We start from the raw sequence: 12,952 nt of genomic DNA, 5'->3' as shown, positions 1-12,952 counted from the left end.
CCCATTGTCTGAGAATAACTCATAAGCAATCCATTAATTCCATAAACTGGATCAGCACAGCCAGAATTCCTAATGCTATTAGAATAGCTCCTTTTTCTGATGTCCATGTGCCTGAAGTTAAGAGGATAAGTCTTCCTAATCCACATGTGAGGTTCTTTTGTCTAATAAACCAGTTCTCTGGCCCAGAGAGGGGTGGGGGGGGGAAAGTCTATTCTAAAAGATTCAGTTGCTTTTCTTTTTTCTTTTTTTTTTTTTTGCATTTATACCAACTGGCAGAACCTGAGAACTTAAAAGTGTACTGAGGCCTTCAATAGCTGAGGCAATGAGGCTGGCCCAGAACCTTCTTTTGTGTGCCTTTTTTTTTTCTGTGAATCAAGAGCTGATTAATTAAAATGAGTATAATCAAGATTTTCAAGTAAAAGTAAAATATTTCAAATTCTTTCGAAAAAACAAACCCAAATCCTTAAGCACTCATTTATAAATACAATTTTTAGATTATTCTTGTGTTCAGTTCATTAAGGCAGTTCTTCTAGTGGCCTCTATTGACTTGGTTGAAGAAACAGGTTTTATTGAGTTCTTATACTGATGCCCTGAGCATAATGATGCATAAGTGTCACAGTAGGCTGCTGCCGGACCCTAAGTTTTTAAGATATCAGATGTCAAAATACTCCACACTCAAACCAGAGACCACAAACAATTTAAATTATTACTCACACAGGCATATACAAAGCAAGGGGGATTCCCTGAGTGAGGGGCAGGACCCACCAGCAAGAGGGCACTCTGGTGTCCCCTGTAGGAGAGAGAGAGGCAGAATGTGCATGGTCAGGAGGATATATATACATATATCCCTCCTTCTCTATGACCTTTTTGAATTATGCAAGGGCCGACTAAGTTCTGGTGATAGGGGAGGAGAAAAGAGGGGCAGGGTGAGTTGCCTCACATGTCATTTTTGGGGGTGCAGAAGTAAGTGCAGAGCTTTTGATAGTCTATTGGTTTTCACCCTGGGGGAGCAGCTTGGTGGCTGCCAGTTTCCATCCTGACAGGTGTTGAATGATTTAGCCAAATGCCATTGTGCTAGGGTGATTTAGTTCTCTCTCTCTACAATAAGCAAGAAGCTCACAATCAAAAGTGGAAGACAGACATGCTAACAAATGAAACGACATGATGTGATATATACAAAAATAGACTTATATGTGAGTTTCAGAAAAAGTACAAAAGAGAGCATCCTGTCTGAGGCATCACAGAAAAGCGATGCTCTATCAGGGTTGTGATAGGAACTGGGAATTTACCAGGTGGACAAGGGAAAGAAGGGAGTTCCAAGCAAAGGAGCTAGCCTGTGTGAAGAAAGGGAAGCATGAAACAGTTGACAAGAAGCAGTGAACAGCTTGGTACTGCTGGAGCACAGATGAAAGGGGAGAGTGGCAGATGTTGACACAGAAGTAGGCAGGGGTCAGGTGTGTGAGATCTTATATAGCTGTGCTAAAGTGCTTGGACTTTATCCAGTGGTAATGCAGACCTCTTCAACGATTCTAAGTATAGAAGGGACATGATCTGATTTTCCTTTAAGAGGAATGACTCTGACAGTATGGTTGGGGAATGGTTGAAGGCACAGAGTAGGGGCAAGTCAGCTGAGAAGCTTCCAGGAGCATCTGTCTACAAGGAGCACTAAAATATCACTGAGCGTGTAATGAAATCGAGAAAATAACATTTACCGAAACTTCCATTTGTGGATGGAAGTAATACTTATAACAGTACAGACCTTAGAATCCGACTGCTTTGGTTTGAATCCTATTTCTACTGAACAAGTTCCTTCAGGGTAAGGAGGATCAGGGGGTGCTACAGGAGGGAAGAAGGATAGACAAGTAAGCCCCATGGAGAAGACGAGCGTTTTATAGCATCTCAGATTTCACTGTGAATTCTTGATATACCCATTCCCACTCAACCTTTCCTCCTTTAGTCGTAAAGAATAGTGTAATATTCATTCAGCTGCTCAAGCAAAAACCTAGAAATCCAACTTGGTTCTCCCATGTGCCATGCTACAAAAATGGCTTGGGTTTTTCATCCTTTTCTATGTCTGTGGCCTTTGCCATGTGACACTGCAGTTCTCACTAATGACTAAAAAGGCAGAGGCTATTTTCACACCCCTTGATGCATGGACTGGACTCATGACTTGTTGGATTGACCTAATGGAAGATGGTAGAAGTGACAGTGTATTTGTTCTGAGCCTTGGCCTTAGGCAGCTTTTCATGTTTCTACTTGCTCTCTTTCATCTCTGCCATTGCCAGGAGAATATGCCCAGGTCACCCTACTGGAGAGGAGACCTGTGTAGTAAAGCCAAGTTACCCCACTCATCTCAGCTGAGACCTGGATCAGCTGACAGGCAGGCAAAGTCCAATTACAAGAGCAAGTCCAGCCAATATCAGCAAATCTACCTTAATGTTGTATGACGCTGAGGTTTGGTGTTAATTTTTATGCTGCAATATTTGCAATAAATAAATGATATACCCCATTACCCCATTTTCTTTCATCCTAGATATATCAGTTATATCACATGAGTCCTATATTCCTACTTACAAAACAGATCTCAAATCCATTCACTTTTTTCCATCTTCATTGTTCCACTCTAGTTTAAGAACCATCATACCTCATCTGAACTACTGCTTTATCTGCTTCCATGCCAGACACTTATAATCTATTCTTCAAATACCAGGGAGAGTGATTTTCCCCCAAATAACATATATTAGATCACCTCAGTCATTGCCCTGCTTAAAATCCTTTAATATCTTCTCATTGCTCTCAGAATATAATCCAGACGCCTCATGATGACCTCATGGTCTGCCTAATACCAAGATGAAAAAGTAGCTTTTATTTTACCTTCAAAAATGGTTTCTTTAAAGAAATGTGGGATCAATTCTTATTTAGAAATCTCTGCTTGAAGAAAGTTGATTTATTGTTTCAACTCATGGAATATTATTTTGGTAAAAGTACCAAAATATATCAAAATGAAACAGTTTCTTTGGAAAACACAGAAATCAAACATGATGATTTGATTTTACCAAATAGCAAAAAATTAAGGTGGAGAATAAGAGGAGAGGAGAGGATGAAAGAAAAAATAACAATCCATTGGTGGTCCAGTGTATCACATGGAAATGACAAAAGGATACAATTAAGACCTGAAAGAGAAGTCTACATTTGGGGCTTTGTAGCGTACATAACCCAGCTGTTCTCTAACTTCACAGGGACCGGAGAACAGAGGAAATAAGTTACCCTGAGGTAGGAGGTATAAGCTGGAAGATTAGACATGAAATCAAACTCCCTGAGAATCAGCATTGGTAAGTATTACTTAATACTTAACATACAGTACTTAGCTAAAAATTGCTTTTGCTTATTTTGCTTCGTTTATACCTGAAGACCTTGGGGTCTAGTGAGGTTCAGTGGATAGTAATTAGTTTTCATTCTGACTTTAATCACACATGGTAACTTGACAATTCACACGATCCATGAGTCTGTAAGCCTTCCCAAAATGAATTGCCATTATTTGTATGTTTAAAACAAATAGCCGTCAAGCAGCTGCCTCCTACAATTGAAGCAGGTTGAAAAATAAAGCCTACCAAAGATGCAAAATAAAATGAAAAAATCACTAAAATCAGTTCCTGTTTTTAAATAATGTGGCTACAGCCCCAGACTACCAAAGGCAGCACAGGAATACCTAAGAAAGGCATTTGGTGCAGTTGTGGGCACCGGTAAGATTGACTTTAATCTCCCTGGAAGTGATATTCAGTATTAAATGCAGTTTGTCAATGCCCTGTCCCTCAGGGCATAATGTTGTGCAGTAGTGTAGTATAGCGTAGTGTAGTTTTCTGGCACCTGGCTACCGCAAAGCCTTCTCCTTTGGCCCCTTGTAATGGGAGGTGTACAGGAAGAAGAGCAGCTGGGTCCTGGTATTCCTGGAATTTCTCTTCAGTGGACTGCCAGTGTACAGGTATCACAGCGTGGCACATGGCTGTACTCAAGGAGATGAGACTCCTTCTGAGAAAATGAAATCCAGCACAAGTGGTACAGAAGACAGAAAATCCTTCTAACATGTGCCTCCCAAACTGCCTTCTCTCCCTCTGTTCCCTTCACCAGGAGTGTCCTCTCCATCTTCTCTGCCTTCTCCACACCCTGCCTATCCTTCAGATTACAACTCATCACACTTCCCTGTAAAGCTTTCAAAGTATACAACCCCCAGTGATCTTTCTTTAATAAACATATATCTAAATCAGAATTTATTCTCTCTGCATCGCTGACACATCACACACACACACACACACAGACTGCACTATCCCAATGAACTGTACCATAATTCAAGCCAGAAACCTACTCGTAATCCTTGTCCTGCCTTTTATTTCTCCATACCTTCACGAATCACAAAGTCTGATCAGTCTTCCTCTGAAATATCTCTTGAATATCATTTCCATCCCCAACCCATCCCCCTACATCAACTACCTTCATTTGTTTGGTCTCTCTCTAATTTATCTTGCCCAAATCTCCCATTCCTACATATTGTCCACAATGTAATTAGAGTGGTCTTAATAAAAGGCAAATCAGATCATGTCACTCTTCTGGGTAAAGTATTTCAGTGATTCCCTCTGTTCTCGTGATATGGGTATCAATTTCTTTACATAGTTCACAAGGCTCTGCAAAATCTGGCCTATGATTATCTCTAGTCTAGCTTCATCTCTTGCCATTTCCCCAAATCATGCTCGCTTCCAGACTTTTGTAAATTCCCCCAAGCCGTGCCTGAACACTCTTCTCCCTACACTTTTACTGGCTAACATTTACATATTCTTCCTAGCTCAGCTTAGATACGTCCTCAAAAATCCTTCCCGGACCTCCATATACCAATATAGATGTTCATTATATGTGATACCACAGTATCCTATATTACCATCATTTTCTAGAGACAGAGCTCTTAGCTGTAAACAGTGAAATCAACTCTAGTTAATCAAAGCGGCAGACAAAATTTTTAAATATTAGGTAGCTAACAGAATCTCTGGGATGACTAAAGAATGAGACCTGGAGATCACCAGGCCAGTGATAATGCTCCAGGCTTCACTGTGGAATGGCTGCCTTGGATGAGTGGAGACAACACTGATGCTAAGCACTGGGTGCTACCACTAGGACCTCTGGCCCTGCCTCTTATTGATGGAGCCCAGGTCACATTCCTGAATCCTCACTGCAAGGCATGCTGGGACAGTAAGGTTTTGTCATCTATCTTGAGGAGTGCTCAGATTAATTGTTTTATAGGTTTGTTGAAGAGCTTGAGGGTGACTAGCCATAACCACTTATTAATTTTTTTATATCAGTTTTTTTTTAATATTTCTTTTTTTTAACATCTTTATTGGAGTATAATTGCTGTACAATGGTGTGTTAGTTTCTGCTGTATAACAAAGTGAATCAGCTATACATATACATATATCTGCATATCCTCTCCCTCTTGTGTCTCCCTCCTACCCTCCCTATCCCACCCCTCTAGATGATCCCAAAGTATCGAGCAGATCTCCCTGTGCTAGGTGGCTGCTTCCCACTAGCTATCTATTTTATGTTTGGTAGTGTATATATGGCCATGCCACTCCCTCACTTTGTCCCAGCTTCCCCTTCCCCCTCTCCGTGTCCTCAAGTCCATTCTCTAGTAGGTCTGCGTCTTTATTCCTGCCCTGCCCCTAGGTTTTTCAGAACCTTTTTTTTTTCTTTTTTTTTTTAGATTCCATATATATGTGTTAGCATACAGTATTTGTTTTTCTCTTTCTGGCTTAGGTTACTCTGTATGACAGTCTCTAAGTCCATCACCTCACTACAAATAACTCAATTTCATTTCTTTTTATGGCTGAGTAATACTCCATTGTAGTGCCACATCTTCTTTATCCATTCATCTGTCGATGGACACTTAGGTTGCTTCCATGTCCTGGCTATTGTAAAGAGAGCTGCAGTGAACATTGTGGTACGTGACTCTTTTTCAATTATGATTTTCTCAGGGTATATGCACAGTAGTGGGATTGCTGGGTCATATGGTAGTTCTATTTTTAGTTTTTTAGGGAACCTCCATACTGTTCTCCATAGTGGCTGTATCAATTTACATTCCCACCAACAGTGCAAGAGGGTTCCCTTTTCTCCACACCCTCTCCAGCATTATTGTTTGTAGATTTTTTGATAATGGCCATTCTGACCGGTGTGAGGTGGTACCTCATTGTAGTTTTGATTTGCATTTCTCTAATGATTAGTGGTGTTAAGCATCCTTTCATGTGTTTGTTGGTGATCTGTATATCTTCTTTGGAGAAATGTCTATTTAGGTCTTCTGCCCATTTTTGGATTGGGTTGTTTGTTTTTTTGATATTGAGCTACATGAGCTGCTTGTATATTTTGGAGATTAATACTTTGTCCATTGTTTCATTTGCAAATATTTTCTCCCATTCTGAGGGTTGTCTTTTCATCTTGCTTATGGTTTCCTTAGCTGTGCAAAAGCTTTTAAGTTTCATTAGGTCCCATTTGTTTATTTTTGTTTTTATTTTCATTTCTCTAGGAGGTGGGTCAAAAAGGATCTTACTGTGATTTATGTCATAGAGTGTTCTGCCTATGTTTTCCTCTAAGAGTTTTATAGTGTCTGGCCTTACATTTGGGTCTTTAATCCATTTTGAGTTTATTTTTGTGTATGGTGTTAGGGATTGTTCTAATTTCATTCTTTTACATGTAGCTGTCCAGTTTTTGCAGCACCACTTATTGAAGAGGCTGTCTTCTCCATTGTATATTCTTGCCTCCTTTATCAAAGATAAGGTGACCATATGTACATGGATTTATCTCTGGGCTTTCTACGCTGTTCCATTGATCTATATTTCTGTTTTTGTGCCAGTACCATACTGTCTTGATTACTGTAGGTTTGTAGTAGAGTCTGAAGTCAGGGAGTCTGATTCCTCCAGCTCCGTTTTTCTTTCTCAAGATTCCTTTGGCTATTCGGGGTCTTTTGTGTTTCCATACAAATTGTGATATTTTTTGTTCTAGTTCTGTGATAAATGCCAGTGGTAATTTGATAGGGATTGCATTGAATCTGTAGATTGCTTTAGGTAGTATAGTCATTTTCACAATGTTGATTCTTCCAATCCAAGGACATGGCATATCTCTCCATCTGTTTGTATCATCTTTAATTTCTTTCATCAGTGTCTTATAGTTTTCTGCATACAGATCTTTTGTCTCCTTAGGTAGATTTATTCTTAGGTATTTTATTCTTTTTGTTGCAGTGGTAAATGGGAGTGTTTCCTTAATTTCTCTTTCAGATTTTTCATAATTAGTGTATAGGAATGCAAGAGATTTCTGTGCATTAATTTTGTATCCTGCTACTTTACCAAATTCATTGATTAGCTCTAGTAGTTTTCTGGTAACATCTTTAGGATTCTCTATGTATGGTATCATGTCATCTGCAAACAGTGACAGTTTTACTTCTTCTTTTCCAATTTGGATTCCTTTTATTTCTTCTTCTTCTCTGATTGCTGTGGCTATGAGTTCCAAAACTATGTTGAATAATAGTGGTGAGAGTGGGCAACCTTGTCTTGTTCCTGATCTTAGTGGAAATGGTTTCAGTTTTTCACCATTGAGAACGATGTTGGCTGTGGGTTTGCAATATATGGCCTTTATCGTGTTGAGGTAAGTTCCCTCTATGCCTACTTTCTGGGGGGTTTTATCGTAAATTGGTGTTGAATTTTGTCAAAAGCTTTTTCTGCATCTATTGAGATGATCATATGGTTTTTCGTCTTCAATTTGTTAATATGGTTTATCATATTGATTGATTTGTGTATAGTGAAGAGTCCTTGCATTCCTGGGATAAAGCCCACTTGATCATGGTGAGTTTCTAAAAAAATGTTAAGGTTGCCAGCTGGTATAGTAAATATCTTGTCTGTTTCCGGGGGACTCCTTTGGTCAGTACCATGTCTGTGCTGGCAAACAATTGAGGCTAAATAAAGGAGTGTGGAAATATGAATGAAATAGTGCTATTTACTATCTGAGTGCAGCACACATACCAATGAACAGGAAGGTGATGTGGAGATCAGGAAAGCATTAGTAACAAGCAAAGATATGAAAGGGGTTCATCTGCAGCAAATCAAAAGAACGTAGCTGAAGTCCTCAGCCTGGTCAGAATTGGGCCCTGAATGGAGCTGATAAGGTGACCAGAGAGAGTTAGAAGTGCTACAGTATGCTTCCATAACACTCCATACTTCTCCAATCATAGCACTTATTAAATTGTATTGAATAGTTTGTTAGTTTCTTGTTATTCTTGCAGAGTTGCAAGATGTGTGAAGACAGAGATGGCTCATCCATGCCTGCTCCATAGACAATGTGTAATAGATATTTTTAAAAATAAGTAAGTGAATGAATAACTGAATGGGGGTAAAGATGAGGGCACAGAAGTGGAAGAGGGAGGTGGGCACCAGAGAATGTTGCCAGGTTCCAGTGGGGTGACACGGATCAGCACAGGCCTGACGCTAGCCACTCCCACACAACTCCTTTCTTTCTAATCCACTTCTCATTCTCTTTGGGAAGGATTGAGGTCTCTGGAAAATAGCCAAAAAACAATTAAGGGAGCGGCCAGCCCAAATTAATGCTCAAGCATCAGGAGTATCTGAGCACTGAAAGCCACTTCTATTCACCCTCTCTCAGCTGAAGGGGTGAGAAAGGGTTCCCAAAGCCATAACTCTTTTTAGGTGGATTTAGAAGGCATATAAAGGCCTCTGGCTGAGGACTTGCCTCCTCATTCCACAACCGGTGCCAGAACTCTCAATCCTCCACTGAGAGAAAATGTCCAGCCAGTAAGTATCTCTGGGAGATTATTTTTTTAATTCCTTAGTGTGTTGATGGTAAAGGGTCTATTTCAAGAGCTCCTGAAGAGGATTGATGACCCTTTTAGGGAAAGCCTTGGGTCATGGTCGGGGAGTTTCTTCCTATTTATATATTGAAGCAAATATCTAGAATTCAGGTCTAAATTACAGTGGGATTTGTGTGGCTTGGAATGGGCCTTGGAAGTAGTAGTGAGCATGAAGATTTCAATGAGGCAGACCTGGGTTCCACTTCTTGCCCAGCCATTTCCTAGCTGCGTGATTTGGGGCAAATTACTTTTTGAAGTCTTGGCTTTTCCATATATAGAATGAGTAGTACTTAACCCATTATGGTATTGTGAGATTTAAATGAATGAATAGCATACAAAGTCCTTTTTATAGTATGTGGCACATGGTAAGTGCTTAATAAAAAATAACTATCATAATTAGGCAGTCTGGTCAGAGCTCTCACTCTAAGAAGTTATAAAATGGAGCCAAAGTGAGAAGGGAGAAAATAATCAAAAATATAAGACCTAAATCTCCTTGTCTGACTATATTTAAAATGTACTGTAGCTCTTGGAGATTGGTGATGAAATGAGATGATGGGAAGAAGTGATGATATAATATGGGTGAATAACAAAGGATGACAAACTGACCCCCAAACCTGTGGTCTCTCAGTGCATAAGAGGGAGAGGAATGAGACTGTCTGTGAGGCAAGAGAATAAATGATGAGGACAGGGCAGGCTAATTCTGTGGGAAGGACTCGGTCAGGAAGAGAAGTGACAATGGCGGGATTTGTTGACTTGTCTTCAGAAATATGGGAAAACTGCAGAGGGCAAGTCCACTGTGGCATTAAAAGGGAGGTCTTTTCCTCCTTCATCAAAGGAGGAGCACTGACCTGGGCCCCTTTGCCACCCTGATACATTTCTACCACCACACCACACCAAAACACTGTGTGCTCCCAGCCCAGGCTAGACTGGCAGTATGCACCACCATTGAGCAGAGAGCATCTTTTCTCCTGGAGCTCTGCCTCTGTCTCCATGGACTTCCTGAGATTCCACATGGGCTTCCTCCTCATTATTCCACCATTTCAGAGTCGAACATCCTGCTGGTGGTTACAAGAAACTGTTTGAAACTGTGGAGGAACTATCCTCACCGCTCACAGCTCATGTTACAGGTTGGTCTCACCTATCTTGAAGCCATCTTCTCTTTTCTGTCTCAATCTCTCTTCTCTGTCTCCTTATTCATTGGCACCTCTCAGTACAGGCTCCCCCTGTGGGCTACAGAGAGAGGAATCTGGACGTTTGGGCTTTTTATACTAAGAACCCATTTCCTCTTTTCTTTACTTCTCTAATATAGAAAAATGCTACCTAACTGGAATTCCTTAACAACTGGGACTACACCTTTGTCATCTTTAAACTGTCAGTGCCGAGCTCAGTGCCTGGCACATAGAAAATGTCCTGTAAATGTCTGTTCTATCAGTTGCAGAATAAATGAAGGCCTGGTGACAAGCATCTGGGAATATGACAATAAAGGGTGGTAGGTTTCATGCCCATTATATCAGAAGTCTCGGTTCTGGAGTCAGGCAGATGTAGGTGCTAATTGTAGCTCTATTATTTTACTATCTGTGAATCCTTCAACAAGTTACTTAAACTTTCTGAGTCTCAATTCATTCACCTACCATAAACCAAATTTTACCTCATCGAGATGTTGTGAAGATTAAATGAGATAATGTAAATAGAAAGACTCACACAGTATCCAGCACAAAGTTATCAATAGATGGTTGTTATTATTACTACTGTTATCATTATCCAAAGTCACCACATGACCCACATAGCATCCTTGCTTAGACATGGTGTTATAGGAAGGTCCAAAGCCTGGGCAGGTCTCTTTCCTCCCAATTGTCTCTTATGCAAAATAGAAGGGATGAGCCCAGTGCTCTTTCTCAACTAGATTCTCATGCTAACAATCTAGGTTCTAGCAATCAAATTAATGCTGTGCCTTTTAGTTAAGCCATGCCTTCTTTTCAAATTTTTGTCAGAAATATAAATCCTTATAAAGTGGGCTGCTGAAATTGAGCTATATGAAATAATACGTTTGTTTTTTTTTTTAATGGCAAGGATTATACAAACACTGCCAAACGCTGCACATTTCAAAGGATCAAAGGGCACAAACCTAACTGTTTAGACTGAACAGACTTAAGGCCTTTCTTGTGTGCCCCTCATTTTGCAGAGAAGGACACGGAGGCCTAGAGATGGCACATAGCAAATCCTGAACCAGAATTCAGGTCTCTGACAGCCCTTTGCACTTTGTGCTACAGGAGGTTGACCTTTATCTGGACAGTAGCCCATATTCTCAAAGGAATATAGCTCTATATTTTAAGAAGCCAGTATTCTTGTTGTTTCATTTAAATGATTTGTTCTGTAGACACATCTTTGTTTAGTATCTAGATCCCTGCTTCTAATCCATCCCTCCTATAGATCAAGAAATTTGAAATTTTTCTTAAAAGTGAGACAGTAAAAAGGCAAGTGTATTGGTAGCTGGGGAAATCTGTTAGATGGGGAATCCCATTCCATTTGAGATACTTTTCCCTGTCTCCTTCCAACCCTTTATCTAAACTCTGAGATGTTGCCACATTTCCTACCACTTGGTCTCCTAGTGAAAGGAGAGTAGGCCAGCAGGCATTTCCTGAGAGCTACCCCCCGTGAGAGCTGGGAATGGAAATGACTGCCAGCTTTAGAAGTAAGAGGCTGCCCAATCGGGCTGCTTAGATAATCATTGCTCCTTACCTGGGTGAGAAGGGCAGGGGTAAGAAGCAATGTTCTGAGTCTTGCCTTCATCACAGGCAGGATCCCCCTCTGGCTGACCGGCAGTCTCCTTCGATGTGGGCCAGGACTCTTTGAAGTTGGATCTGAGCCATTTTACCACCTGTTTGATGGGCAAGCTCTCCTGCACAAGTTTGACTTTAAAGAAGGACACGTCACATACCACAGAAGGTAAAGAACACTAGGGCCCACTCCTCCTAGGGGCCGGACCTATCTCAGCTCCTCCCTCCATGTACTTTTCAACCTCCTGAACCCAAGAGGAGACTTTTATACTCGCCTACGCTCAGAATCCTCCTGGGCCGGTGAGTCTGTATGGACACCTCGGAGATGTACTACAGGATAAAGAAGCAGCTAAGAACTAGGGCTTTGGGGTCTGACATGCCTGGCTTCAAATCCTATATCCCCTACTACATACCATTTGCCTAGGTGGGTGCCCTTTGGCAAGATGTTAATCTCTAATTCTTTGTTTTGTCATCTATAAAAATGGGAGAGATGAGAATTTACTTCAGGGTTTATTACAAGGATTAAATGAGAACATGGTACCTAGCCGATAGGAAGCATTTAATAATAATAATAGTTATTTTTATTTTTATTAAACCATGGGTCTCTTGATGTCTTTCCTTTTTTATAATGAGAAAGGCCAATGGGAAGGAGGGAGGGGTGTCACAAAGGAGGCAAGGACCAAATATGTCATAGTAATACAGGAAAGAGAAGTTTTGTAAAAACAGAAGATTGTTGCTAAAAGGCTTGAAGCCCTAAGCCATCACTCCAATTTCATTACAAAGATTCATTAACACCACAATAAATAGTTTGTCTTATGCCTTAATATTCAGGCCTGTTAGCAGCTTTGTTGATCACCACAGATTTCAGGCATTCTGAAGAGACATCAAAAGAAAGAATAAATGGAGTCTTGAAGTAGTCAGGATAACTTGGACTGTAATAGAAGAGAAACAGATCAGGTCAAGCAAAAATTTAGTTATGAAAGCATATTTTGGAGGTCAGGCAAAGCCTTTATATGCCTTCTAAAGACCTTGGTACTTTTTCCTTTTCATGAAAGTGCAAAATCAGATTTTAATTGGCTCTCCACATGAGAAATCCTAGGCAACGTATGCCATCTAGTCTGGGAGATATGGTTCAGGAGGTCTGCCTGTGCAAAAGACCGGATTCAAGAATATCTACTTTTAAAAGTAGCAAAATAAATTTTTTAATTGAAGAAAAACACAAGAGGAACATGAGGAAGATTGAAAGGAATATAATTCAGCATAACATGTTCTATACTTCCCC

This window comes from Balaenoptera ricei, chromosome 1, assembly GCF_028023285.1.
Source record: "Balaenoptera ricei isolate mBalRic1 chromosome 1, mBalRic1.hap2, whole genome shotgun sequence".
Classification (NCBI taxonomy): domain Eukaryota; kingdom Metazoa; phylum Chordata; class Mammalia; order Artiodactyla; family Balaenopteridae; genus Balaenoptera; species Balaenoptera ricei.
The sequence above is the reverse complement of the archived record's forward strand: the minus strand, read 5'-3'. Positions refer to the sequence as shown.